The 14,330-nt window shown below is 41.6% G+C and overlaps 1 protein-coding gene across 1 annotated transcript in view; it reads left to right on the plus strand.

Annotated features, from left to right (window-relative positions):
• Nucleotides 1–14,330, plus strand: part of DCC (DCC netrin 1 receptor) — an 887,682-nt gene that overhangs the window by 326,884 nt on the left and 546,468 nt on the right. The gene's annotated exons all lie outside the window — the stretch shown is intronic.

Here is a 14,330-nt window from a genome sequence, read left to right on the forward strand (position 1 = left end):
TTTGTGGTAAGGCATTGAACTAATTACCCTTGACCTGCCTTTGAGACACTTAGTGTGATTTTTTGAAATGCTTAGGATCGTACTTTCATTTTAAACAATGCATTAATGCTATCCAAATATTATCTTAGTGACAGAATGAAAAGCAAACTGACAATTTAATTTTCCCTGTTCTTTTTTTTTTTCTCTAAATCAACTTGATGTAAACTGCTCAGGCTGAATAGTCTTGGACTAGATAAATACAGTAGCAGTTTAGACTCATCAGAATTTTGAAGCTGGGGAAAAAGTAACCTTGGAGATAATGTACTTTCTTTGTTTTAGCAGCAGAAAATGTTCTCATGAAGGTTCCCCCCCCCACCATTGCTGTTTCTTTGGGGAATATAATTACAGTGGTGTGTTAATTGCTGCTGTAGAGCGAAGTGAATCAGCGATATGTGCACACATACCCCTCTCTCCCACCCTGCCATCCCACCGTCTAGATCATCACAGAGCACCAAGCGGAGCTTCCTGTGGAAAGCAGCAGCTTCCCAACTAGCTTCCTGTCTTACACAATGTCACGCACATACGTCGTTCCTAATCTCCCCGTTTGTCCTACCCTCCCGTTCCCCCACCATGTCCGCTTCCTTATTCTCAATGTCTGCATCCCTGTTCCTGCCCTGGAAATAGGTCATCTGTACTATTTTTCTAGATTCCACATATATGTGTTAATATATGATATTTGCTTTTCTTTTTCTGACCTACTTCCCTCTGTATGACAGACTCGAAGTCCATCCATGTCTCACAAGCCAAATTAATGTAAAAGCTTGCTATGTATAAGGGCATTGATACCGACCAGGGTTCTTGGCCTTCTCTAATCAATATAAATTGATGACAGTCCAGACAAGAAATTCAGGCAAGGCTTTATTGGGGCAGCTGCTGCAGCAGGGGGAAGCAAGAACAAACAACAGATTACCTTGCTCACTTCCCAAGAAGAAGGGTGAGCTGGGTGCTTATATGGGGTGAGGGTAGTTGTGTGTCCAGGGGTTGAGTGGGAGAGGTAGCTTAGGTGGTCTACCACTCCTCTGGCAGTGATGAGCACAGGGGCATGTGCAATACCCTGCTCTTGCTCCCAACACCTTGACTTTGTTCTTGCTTCTTCAGAAGTGGCAGTTGCTTTTTTTTTTTCGGTCTTTTTATATCTTATTGTCCATGCATGCTGCAAGCCGAGTTGCTCCAGCCGTGTCTGACTCTTTGCAGCCCTATGGACTGTAACCCACCAGGCTCCTCTGTCCATGGTATTCTCCAGGCAGGAATACTGGAGTGGGTTTCCATTTCCTTCTCCAGGGGATCTTCCCGACCCAGGGATCAAACTTGTGTCTCTTGCATCTCCGGCGCTGGCGTTGGCAGGCAGGTTCTTTACCGCTAGTGCCGCCTGGGGAGCCCCCGTGTAATTCACACATTTGTCTTCAGTTCCTTGTATTTTACTGCTCAGGGAGATGTGTCCACACTCACACACGGCATCAAAGGGTCCCAGGTCCCAGCCTGTCTCAGCAATATTTTCCTTGACGGTATTAAAGGCTTAGAAAGTGACATCACCACCATCCCTTCTCCAGCCACATGAGAAGAGGTTCCAAAGACTTTGGATGGTTAGATTCCAATTTAACCTTCTCAGTTTTCAGAATAAGAAATTGAAGTTAAGCAGAGTTCAGTTACTGGTTCCGTTTTCGTAGTCTGACCTGTAGTAGAGCCAGAACCAGGGATCCAGCTCCTGACTCCTTTTTCTCAGGCAGTGGCTTCCCCAGATCACCGTGTTTATATTCTTCCTTCACCAGGTTTGCGGTCGGGAACTTGGTCTTCCCCTCAGGTTTATGTACTCTTGTCATACAAGGATACAAGAAGCTTTTCTCTGAAGTTCTTCCAAGACCTGGTGGAGAAATAGGCTAAAAGAAACAGAAAAGAATGATAAAATGTTTGCCTGCTATGAATATCATATGTTTTATGCAAGATCTTGAGTGCCCTGTGGGTTCTATTATTTAAAGCTATCATGGTGAGAGCCCTCCCAGAGGGGAACTTTTTATTTAATATAATTTTTATCATGAAAATTTTAAAAATACAGAATGAATGAAGCTATATTTAGCTTCTATAATCATGACACATCTCAGAATATTTGCTTCTAAAATCACCCTATTAATTTTGTGAAAATAATCCATGAGTTAAAAAATCATCCCAAATCTCAGTATTCCATTTATCTTTCTATATACATAAATAGTTGGATGGTTAGGTAGAAATATGTTTAGAACAATGTGATGCAGTTATAGATACTGCTTTTTTTTTAACAGCTCATGTTTTATTTAAAGGCATAATTGATTAAATTCTTGCCATGAAAGATAACATCTAGAAATTAACATGAGAGATTAGCAGTCTCATCCATCCTCTCATATTCCTACCTTCTGAGTTTGGGAGTTTACGAAAGGTTTACGACAATTTGTAAAAGTTGTTTACCTATTTGTTTATTTCTGACTGTGCTGGGTCTTCATGGCTACACAGGCTTTTCCCCAGTTGTGCTGAGCGGGGACTACTCTAGCTGTCGTGGGCAGGCTTCTCAGTGAGTAGCCCTTCCTGTTGCAGAGCATGGACTCTAGGGCATGTGGGCTTCAGTAGTTGTGGCACATGGGCTCAGTTGTTGCAGCTCCCGGGCTCGAGAGCACAGGCTCAATAATTGTGGCACACCGGCTTAGTTGCTCTGTGGCATGTGGGATATTCCTGGACCAGGGATCAAATCCATGTTTCCTGCATGGGCCAGCAGATTCTTTACCACTAAGCCATCAGGAAAGCTCGGTTTATGACAATTGATTTCAGTTCAGTTCAGTTCAGTTCAGTCGCTCAGTCGTGTCCGACTCTCCGCGACCCCATGAATCACAGCACGCCAGGCCTCCCTGTCCATCACCATCTCCCGGAGTTCACTCAAACTCATGTCCACAGAGTCGGTGATGCCATCCAGCCATCTCATTCTCCGTCGTCCCCTTCTCCTCCCGCCCCCAACCTTTCCCAGCATCAGAGTCTTTTGATTTACTTTTCACTAAACATTATTTCTACTGTGTTTACTTTTATTTCTGCATAGAGATATATTCAGTCTTCCTCACCAGTCCTTTTATCACAAAATGCCTATCTTTTACTCTTGAGGATACTCTGAATTGCCTGGGTTTTGTTGTCAGTCTTACTTTAGAAAGTTCTGTATAGTTGATTAAATTCCTGTTATGAAAGATAACATCTAGAAATTAGCATGAGAGATCAGCAGTCTCATCCATCCTTTCATATTCCTACCTTCTGAGTTCAGGAGTTATGATCAGTTCAGGTTACAATAGCAATATTGCTTCATTATCTTCTGACAGTGGACATTAGTGTATGGGAATCCGTTTCCACCTCTACTCCTTATAGAGGTGTTTTGATTTTGACTTTTCTGTCTGGATGCTCAAATGATGATTTTCCCTCCAGTTTCAATATCTAAAATAAGGTATGTCTCACAATTGAGGATGATGCTCAACTTCCCAGAAGAATGGTGTCATCTTTTAATCTAGAAACGCTAATGTACTTTTCAGGGAAAATGTCCTGTTACCCTATCTTTGCGTAGATCTTCCGTTCTGTTTGTGATCTTGCTACACAAAGAGGCCAGTATCTCAGCATGAAGTCATCTCTGCTTGGCCTCTTTCTATACAAGCCTGTCCCAACCACTTTAGACTCTTTGCCTTTCTCCTTTACAGTCACCGCAGTTATCTCAAGTCTCCAGCACGTTGGTAGTTTGGTTCTTGGTGGTGTCTGCTGTGTTCCTTGTCCTTTCTAATTTAATCATTGGCTCTAATGATGTTTGGCTCTTTGGTTTGTTTCCTTAGGTCTGATATCTCTCTTTTCATTGCATTTTGCTGTTTTTCATCTAGTCTTTGACCTCTAGTGTTGAATTTATTTTCATAATATAAAATGCTCTGTGTGAAACAGCTTGAAACGTTCACCTCTGTTTCTTCCCTTGGATTTTCTTTCCTTACCACCTTGCCTGAGACCCTTTGAGCTCCAGTCTGAAGTACTGGATGGTAGAGGTTTTCAGTCAGTTCAGTTCAGTTCAGTCGCTCAGTCGTGTCCGACTCTCCGCGACCCCATGAATCACAGCACGCCAGGCCTCCCTGTCCATCACCAACTCCCGGAGTACACTCAAACTCATGTCCACAGAGTCGGTGATGCCATCCAGCCATCTCATTCTCCGTCGTCCCCTTCTCCTTATTAAGTAGTTAATACCTGGGTGGAATTTTTAAGGGGTGGGTTCAGTTGAAGCAGCATTCAGCCTTTTTAAGAGCACCCAGGTTTGTTGCCTGATTCTGTCTTATATTCTCTTCCATAGAGGAAGGGCTGGTCTTAAGATTTAGAGCTATTTCAGCACCTCCTCAATCTGAAAAGGAAGGAAAAACTTAAGACTGTCTGTAAGTTTTGCATTGATTCAGTTTTAGAGGTATTACTAAGATTCTTAGGTTTTTCCCCAAAGTCCAGGGACGTTTCTGGCATTTAAGGACAGACGAGGAGCTAATCCCGCTCTGTCTCCTCTAGTCCAGAAACATCCATCTTGATTTCTTTTTTCCTTTTGCAGTTGATTGCTTTCTTTTCTGTTTGGTTGCTGTGGTTGCTGTGTGTGTGGTTGCTGTGGTTGCTGTGTGTGTGTGTGTGGTTGCTGTGTGTGTGTGTGTGTGGTTGCTGTGTGTGTGTGTGTATGGTTGCTGTGTGTGTGTGTGTGGTTGCTGTGGTTGCTGTGTGTGTGTGTGTGTGGTTGCTGTGTGTGTGTGTACACATGTTCACTAGGACTTTCAGTCGGTGTTGAGGAAGGGAAGTTAGTTATGTGTTAGAATCCAACATCTTCTCAGTTAAATGTTTGTGCTGGAAGATTCCCTCACCTAACATTGAAAACTGGACAAGAAAAGTGTTTATAAGTTATATATGTATGGGGGTATAATTTTGCATATCTGTGTATACATATCATTTTAAAAATAGGCATTCATTTTAAAAATAGGTATTCTGTGTGATTGTATAGCTTACATAGAATTATGTAGGAACACAGACATGTATATAAATATATAGAAATAAATGCACTTAATATATGTGTTTGTATATACATATATGCCTGTGTACATGCGTGCACACACAAACGTAATTGTTGGAGACTTGTCAGTAGTTACTAAAGGACATTGATAGCACACAGATCAAGTTTCCAAAGACATGGAAACATAGGTAAGCGTATAGAATTAGGACTCTGAGATCAATCCTCCTATCATTTTTATCACTGGTTTGAGCCTCAGAACATCCTTCTCCCATTTCGGTCCTAAGCTCTCCAATTAAAAAAGAGAAATGGAAAGCTCAATCTGGATTTAGAGAGAAGCAACCCTGATTATAGAAACAGCTGAAACTGAGGAACAGTAGTGGGATTCTTTGCCTGGATAAAGTGTGACGAGAGATCTAAAGTAGTTTCCAAACAAATATTAAAAAAAAAGAAAAACAGACATAAACACAACACAGTATTAAAGGTTGCAGATCAGATGTTCCTCATCCCCGCAGGACACAGTCTAGAATTTTTACACAGGAGCATACGTTTTTTGGCATATTGTGCCTACAATAAAAAGTACCGATGGGGAAGAAGGTAAAATCAGAGGGTCTCAATGTTTGTTTCTGTAAGATGATTAAAATATCTTCTTTGCCAGCTGCAGCTGAATTACTTGTAGTCTGATGCTTAGAATATGCTCTTATTGTCATTGGCACTGACTTTAGAAGAAAAGTCTATCCTTATTCTAAAGTGTTGTTCCTCACCTAGCTTTCCCGTAGCTCTTACCCGTTTGCAGTCCGAAGGTGGCAGTGCCAAAGCCCTGGCCTATGGCGACTAAACCCTACACATGCCTGTTTATCTGGTATGTGTGTATCAGCACCCGTCTCATGTGTGGTCCTGGGGACAGACGCAGGGTCAGGCTGACCTTGTCCTTAAGAATTCGGTGGGTTTGCTTCCGCATTGATGCCACAATGGGATGAATTGTCGTTTCATCATGTAGTTTTTCTATCGTGTAATTTTAAACAATGATATATTTACTTCTGCTTGAGAAACATGTATATAATTAAATATATCACTTAGGCTCACACCTGTGTCAGGGGAAAAGATAAGGTACATTCTGGCAGTTTTTAAGGGGACCCGAATACCCGACCTCACCCCTCAAATATTGAAGCAATTTTTTTGAATAGGAAATACTACAAATAAAATCCATAGCTTAATGCTCATTTTTCTAGAACAGTGGGAGCCCAGTCAATATTAGTAATTAGAACTTAACTCATGTACTTTTATTTCCAATATGGAATATACTCTGGTCATTTTTGAACCAACGTTCAGTTCAGTCGCTCAGTTGCGTCCGACTCTCCGTGACCCCATTACCCCAACCTAATTTTTTTAACAGAGTACAAACAGCGATGGGGGTTCTCTGATGGCTCAGATGGTAAAGAATCCACCTGCAATACAGGAGACCCAGGTTCAGTCCCTGGGTTGAAAGGATCCCCTGGAGAAGGGAATGGCTACCCACTCCAGTATTCTTGCTGGGAGAGTTCCATTGACAGAGGAGCCTGGTGGGCTGTAGTCCTTGGGGTTGCAAAAAGTTGGACAGGACTGAGTGACGAACACTTTCAGTTTCACAGACAGGTATGTGTAAGAGACAGCTTAAATAGAGAATGAAATGCAAATCTCAGCATCTATTCCTTTTGGGGAGGACAGATGTGTAGGTCAGAAGGAGCAAACTAGAGGAATATCAAGCAGACTTGGAGTCACTAGTCACATAAGAAAAAGCCTGGAGAGAAGTATTGAAGTGGGCAGAGGTATACTATATTACCCAGCTCCTTGTTAAAAAAAGGAAAAGGAAGATAATGCGTTTAAAGATCAGATTAGCTGAAAGAAAGTTACTTTGGCAATACAGGTGGGTGTAGAAAGAATTGAAACTATGGGATAAAAGAGCTACTTCTAATTTATAAATGGAATGTCCATTAGAAACATTGTTCCCTAAAACTAGGTCTTTATTGAAGTGCGTTTAACATGGAAGTCTGAATTGTTAGAGAATATCCCCCTCACCATGATATGTCCTCTCTAAACCTACATTCAACACCAGATGGCTTCCTTTGTAGTCATTGGAATGTGACTACATTTCAGACTATGACTCCTTCTTTGTTGTTGCTTAGTTGCTAAGTTGTTTCCGACTTTTTGTGACCCCATTCAGATGAAATTATGTGTTGATGTCTTTTTAAGACTTCACCTGAAAGAACTCCTTTATTTTGAATACAGAGTTAACCCGATTTGGCAGCAATCATATTTTAGATTTTCAATGTGATTGGGATGTTCAGGTATTTTCATTTAAGAGAAAACTAATGGTTGATGCTTTTGAACTGTGGTGTTGGAGAAGACCCTTGAGAGTCCCTTGGACTTCGAGGAGATCAAACCAGTCATCCTAAAGGAAATAAGTCATGAATATTCATTGGAAGGACTGATGCTGAAGCTCCAACACTTTGGGCACCTGATGTGAAGAACTGACTCCTTGGAAAATACCCTGATGCTGAGCAAGATTGAAGGCAAGAGGAGAAGGGGATGAGAGAGGAGATGGTTGGATGGCATCATGACTCAATGGACATGAGTTTGAGTAAACTCCCGGAGCTGGTGATGGTGGACAGGGAGGCCTGGCATGCTTCAGTCCCTGGGGTCCCAAAGAGTCAGACATGACTGAGCGACTGAACTGAACTGAATGGATTGATGTCCATTATTACAACAACATGTTAACTCCGAAAGGCCGGGAGTGGTAGAGAGAGGTGCCCTGCTCCAGTGAAATCAGCTAGCTTTCCACTGTTCTCAGGGTAAAAACTTACCCCTCAAAGATCATGGTAATGTCTATTGTTTTCCTAGTAAAAACCTCACCAGTCTTTTTGTTCCACCATTTGTATATCATTCACCAGTGATGTCAACTGCCTTCTGTCCATTTAAACAATTTGCATTCCTTTAAAGCTTCATTCTTGCACTTTCACGAGCTGTTGTAAGTCTTTATCATGGAGAGGATCTGCTCAATGTCAGAGTAATACAGCAAATATTACTTGTGTGTCCTAGAGCAGTATTTTAGAATTAACTCACATTAATTTTGTACCTAAATAACTGGATAAGAATAGCTAAATACCTTATCTAAAAGTGAAAAGACTAGAATCCAAACTGAAGGAGATTAGGGAGTAATATAGGATGTTACTAAAAATACTCGTGAGGCGGCCTTTTGTTGTTGTTTTAGTCACTAAGCCGTCTCCAGCTCTTTTGCAAACTCATGGACTATAGCCCACCAGTCTGCTCAGTCCGTGGGATTTTCCAGGCAAGAATACTTGAGTGAGTTGTCATTTCCTTCTCTAGGGGGGACTCCTAACCCACGGATCAAACCTGCATCTCCTGCCTTGGCAGTTGGATTCTTTTACCTCTGAGCCACCAGAGAAGCCAGAGGCATCCTTTATATGATATAAAATGCTTAATACCATTTAGGTTGTTGGTGACAACTTAGTTTGGGGCTGAAATGACCAAATGAATTTTACATAATTCAAATGAGTAGTCTTCACATCAGTTCAGTTCAGTTCAGTTGCTCAGTCGTGTCTGACTCTTTGCGATCCCATGAATCACAGCACGCCAGGCCTCCCTGTCCATCACCTACTCCCGGAGTTCACTCAAACTCATGTCCATCGAGTTAGTGATGCCATTCATCCATCTCATTCTCTGTCGTCCCCTTCTCCTCCCGCCCCCAATCCCTCCCAGCATCAGAGTCTTTTCCAGTGAGTCAACTCATCGCATGAGGAGGGCAAAGTATTGGAGTTTCAGCTTTAGCTTCAGTCCTTCCAATGAACACCCAGGACTGATCTCCTTTAGAATGGACTGGTTGGATCTCCTTGCAGTCCAAGGGACTCTCAAGACTCTTCTCCAGCACCACAGTTCAAAAGTATCAATTCTTCGGGGATTAGCTTTCTTCACAATCCAACTCTCACATCCCTACCTGACCACTGGAAAAACCATAGCCTTGACTATACGTACTTTTGTTGGCAAAGTAATGTCTCTGCTCTTTAATATACTATCTAGGTTGGCCATCGGAGAAGGCAATGGCAAGCCACTACAGTACTCTTACCTAGAAAATCGCATGGACAGAGGAGCCTGGTGGGCTGCAGTCCATGGGGTCGCTACTAGTCGGACACGACTGAGCGACTTCATTTTCACTTTTCACTTTCACACATTGGAGAAGGAAATGGCAACCCACTCCAGTTTTCTTGCCTGGAGAATCCCAGGGACAGCAGAGCCTGGTTGGCTGCCGCCTGTGGGGTTGCACAGAGTTGGACACAACTGAAGCAACTTAGCAGCAGCAGCAGCAGGTTGGCCATAACTTTCCTTCCAAGGAGCAAGTGTCTTTTAATTTCATGGCTGCAATCAACATCCGCAGTGATTTTGGAGCCCAAAAAAATAAAGTCTGACACTGTTTCCATTGTTTCCCCATCTATTTCCCATGAAGTGATGGGACCAGATGCCGTGATCTTTGTTTTCTGAATGTTGAGCTTCAAGCCAACCTTTTTTCTGCTCTTTCACTAAAGCAAAATGGCAGTCTGAGGAGGCCTTACAAATGGCTGTGAAAAGAAGAGGAGCGAAAAGCAAAGGAGAAAAGGAAAGATATAAGCATCTGAATGCAGAGTTCCAAAGAATAGCAAGGAGAGATAAGAAAGACTTCCTCAGTGATCAATGCAAAGAAATAGAGGAAGACAACAGAATAGGAAAAACAAGAGACCTCTTCAAGAAAATTAGAGATACCAAGGGAACATTTCATGCAAAGATGCGCTCAACAAAGGACAGAAATGCTGTGGACCTAACAGAAGCAGAAGATATTAAGAAGAGGTGGCAAGAATACACAGAAGAACTGTACAAAAAAGATCTTCATGACCCAGATAATCACTATGGCGTGATCACTGACCTAGAACCAGACATCTTGGAATGTGAAGTCAAGTGGGCCTTAGAAAGCATCACTACAAACAAAGCTAGTGGAGGTGATGGAATTCCAGTTGAGCTATTTCAAATCCTGAAAGATGATGCTGTGAAAGTGTTGCACTCAATATGCCAGCAAATTTGGAAAACTCAGCAGTGGCCACAGGACTGGAAGAGGTCAGTCTTCATTCCAATCCCAAAGAAAGGCAATGTCAAAGAATGCTCAAACTACTGCACAATTGCACTTATCTCACACGCTAGTAAAGTCATGCTCAAAATTCTCCAAGCCAGGCTTCAACAATATGTGAACCGTGAACTCCCAGGTGTTCAAGCAGGTTTTAGAAAAGGCAGAGGCACCAGAGATCAAATTGCCAACATCCGCTGAATCATGGAGAAAGCAAGAGAGTTCCAGAAAAACATCTATTTCTGCTTCATTGACTATGCCAAAGCCTTTGACTGTGTGGATCACAATAAACTGTGGAACATTCTGAAAGAGATGGGAATCCCAGACCACCTGACCTGCCTCTTGAGAAACCTGTATTCAGGTCAGGAAGCAACAGTTAGAACTGGACATGGAACAACAGACTGGTTCCAAATAGGAAAAGGCGTACGTCAAGGCTGTATATTGTCACCCTGCTTATTTAACTTATATGCAGAGTACATCATGAGGAACGCTGGGCTGGAAGAAGTGCAAGCTGGAATCAAGATTGCCGGGAGAAATATCAATAACCTCGGATATGCAGGTGACACCACCCTTATGGCAGAAAGTGAAGAGGAACTAAAAAGTCTTAGCATAGAAAGTAATTTAAAAAAAATAATGTAGAGAAAATGTATACTCTGTTTTAAGGTGCAATTGTAAATCTCTAATGATCATAGTATAGAAGGATCTCTCATCTGTTAGTCATTTCTTAACTATGATTGTGCCTTTTGAGAACCAAATTATGTTTTTTCCATTTTTCTGTTATAGTCACTATTTATTCTTCCCTCAGCTCCTAAGTTACAAAAGTTCTCTAGATATATATTCTATGTACTTAAGAAGATCCTGAGAAACCAAGATCTGATGAAAATGTGGGTAATTTATTTCTGGTCATGAATTTTATTCTGTCTAAAGAAGGAAAGTATAACAAAATCAGTATCTTGCCTGAAATTGCTGTAGCATTGTACGGGTATGTTAAGCAGTTTTCTGAAATGGACTAAAACCGTGTGAATGGACTGATTTGATAAACTTGAAAATTCATGGCACTTCATTTTCACTAGTCATTAAGAAATTGTTGCCCACCAAATAGTTTAAAGTAGTAAATTATCTCTTCCACAAGAATGGAAAGGAAGGAGAACTATGTTAATATTCAAAGGGACTTAAAAGAAAAATCATATGCTTTCAGGAGCCATCTTCACAGTCTGCTTAGTAAGTAATGATGTAGGTGAAAGACATCTAACAGTCATAAATAGTTTAAAAATTGAACACAGAGAGAGGGCCTTGCGAAAAGCCAGAAAATCCATTACCAGCTTCATGAGAAGCAAAATTTCACGGAAAAGGGAATGTTTGAGTTCCCTCTGAAGGAAAACATGGAAATTGTATCAGCTGAGAAATGTAGAGCCAGCCAGGGGTTCATAATCTGAAAAATGCTAAAGAAACATGTCCACAACCATCCACAAGTCATATTCACTCATTAGTCCCAGTTTATATTTGTGTTGAGAATCTAGTACTTCAGAGCAGTGAAAGGAATACCTAGGTCCTAGATTCTTGGAAGCAAACGTAAAATGGGATGAATCAATCCTTGTCTGATCATCACAGGAAAGAGAGAGACAGGAGTAGCAGAGGACTAGAGAGGATGAAGAGCATAGAAGAGGAAAGCAGGGACAGAAGAGAATACCAAACCTCTTTGTCTCTCTCTCACTTACATATATATATGTATTCGTTTATGTATTTATACATATGTATGTGTGCATGTCAACCCTGGGTGTTCATTGGAGGGACTGATGCTGAAGCTGAAACTCTAATACTTTGGCCACCTCATGCGACGAGTTGACTCACTGGAAAACACTCTGATGCTGGGAGGGATTGAGGGTGGGAGGAAACGGGGACGACAGAGAATGAGATGGCTGGATGGCATCACCGACTCGATGGACATGTGTTTGAGTGAACTCCGGGAGTTGGTGATGGACAGGGAGGCCTGGCGTGCTGTGATTCATGGGGTCGCAAAGAGTCAGACACGACTGAGTGACTGAACTGAACTGAATGTGTGCATGTGTGTGAATACTCAGTTGTGAGACCCCATGGACTATTGCCCATCAGGCTCCCCTGTTCATTGGATTTCCCAGGCAAGAATACTAGAGTGAGTTGCCACTTCCTTCTCCAGGGGAATTTCCCAACCCAGGGATCAAACCCTCATCCCCTGCATTGCAGGAGAATTCAGAACTTTTCGGTGGCAAAATAATTTTCCATCGTAATTTTCCAGTGGGAGAACTATTACAAAATACTTCAGGCAGTGGAGTCAGCCTGTCTGGCGCTAGAACCTACAAGTTGTGTGGTTTGGAGACGTTGCTTACACATCACAGTCTCTTCATTTCTAAAATGGGAATAATAGAGCCCGATTCAAGAAGTTGTGGTGCGAATAATAAATTCAAATGCTTAGACTAATAAATTGTACAGTCAGCTCTCTGTAATTATTGGCTATTGTCTGGTAAATAAAGACTTGATCAAAATCTGTGATAAAGTTGGAAATAGAATCCAAGAGATAATAAATGTATCTGCTCAGAGGGACTCAAGAAATATTTCTGATGTTGCTTCATTCTCAGTGAAGTTGGTGAAAGAATAAAGTCTAATATTATTATATAAATTTTAAATAATTAAATTTAGCCCTGTATACAATGTTGACACATTATCTATAGGATAATCTCTCAGAAACATTTTTTCCATATCTTTGGCATGTTAATGCATCCTTCTAAACCAGCATGCCCTGTGAAAGAGTAGAGAATTAAAAAGCTTTTTGGTACTAGAGGCCCAACTATTTAGGTAAAAACAGGAAAATAAGACAGGCAAGGGGAGGGAAAGAGGGATGAGGTGGTGAGAGATTTGACTTCCAAGATCAATCAGAAAAACCAGGACTTGAGTCCTGGGTTCTTTCCACTGATTCTCTGATTTTTCTAGAAGACAATGACCATCACACGTTGAAAATTCATGTCAACTTTAGGGGAAAGTTTTGCTGTTAGTGGTTGGAAAGAGCAAGGAATAGTGGTTATTCAAAGAAGCAGAAATTATCACATTTTACCTACTGGGCATAACAATGACAAATCTATTTTTAAAAATATGTATGAAAAATGCATATTTATTTTCAGTGTGAAAAAGAGACCAAGGCTGCTGCTTCCCAAGTTTGTCATCATTTCACATTCCCAGTGGAAGAAGATGAATATAACTTTTTAAAATTATTTTTTATTGGAATATAGTTGATTTATAATGCCATATTTCTGCTGTACAACAGAGTGAGTTATACATACACATACATCCACTACTTTTTAGATTCTATTCCCATATAGATCATTACAGAGTACCGAATAGAGTTTTTTGTGCTGTTTACTAAGTTCTTATATAGTTACCTCTTCTCTATATACTGATGGCTTCTCTGATGGCTCAATGCATAAAGAATCCACCTGCAATGCAGGAGACACAGGAGATGTGGGTTCAATCCCTGAGTCAGGAAGATCCCCTGGAGGGGAAATGACAGTTCACGCCAGTATTCTTGCCTGGGAAATCCCACGGACAGGGGAGCCTGCCAGACTACAGTCCAAAGGGTTGCAAAGAGTCAGACATGACTAAGCTGCTAAGCACAGCTAGAGAAACCTACATAGAGTAGTGTTTATATGTCAGTTCCAATCTCCCAATATGTCCATCCCACATCACTTTTTTAAACCCTAGGAAGGGTTTTGAGGGACCAAGTCTGCAAGATTCACTAGCAAAGGTGTGTTGTATTTGTAATTTCCTTTCAATTGCACATTTCAATCACAGTGTAGCTAGTATTATGGTAATTAAGACATTAAATTAAATTAGTGTGTCACGTACCTTGCTGAGAAAATAGTAATACATATAGCAATGCACTGCTGCTGCTGCTGCTAAGTCACTTCAGTCGTGTCTGACTCTGTGTGACCCCATAGACGGCAGCCCACCAAGCTCCCCCGTCCCTGGGATTCTCAAGGCAAGAACACTAGAGTGGGTTGCCATTTCTTTCTCCAATGCATGCAAGTGAAAAGTGAAAGTGAGGTCGCTCAGTCGTGTCCGACTCTTAGCGACCCCATGGACTGCAGCCTACCAGGC

The sequence above is a fragment of the Moschus berezovskii genome, chromosome 28 (genome assembly GCF_049115385.1).
Source record: "Moschus berezovskii isolate FMDL1 chromosome 28, NW_MosBer_1.0, whole genome shotgun sequence".
Classification (NCBI taxonomy): domain Eukaryota; kingdom Metazoa; phylum Chordata; class Mammalia; order Artiodactyla; family Moschidae; genus Moschus; species Moschus berezovskii.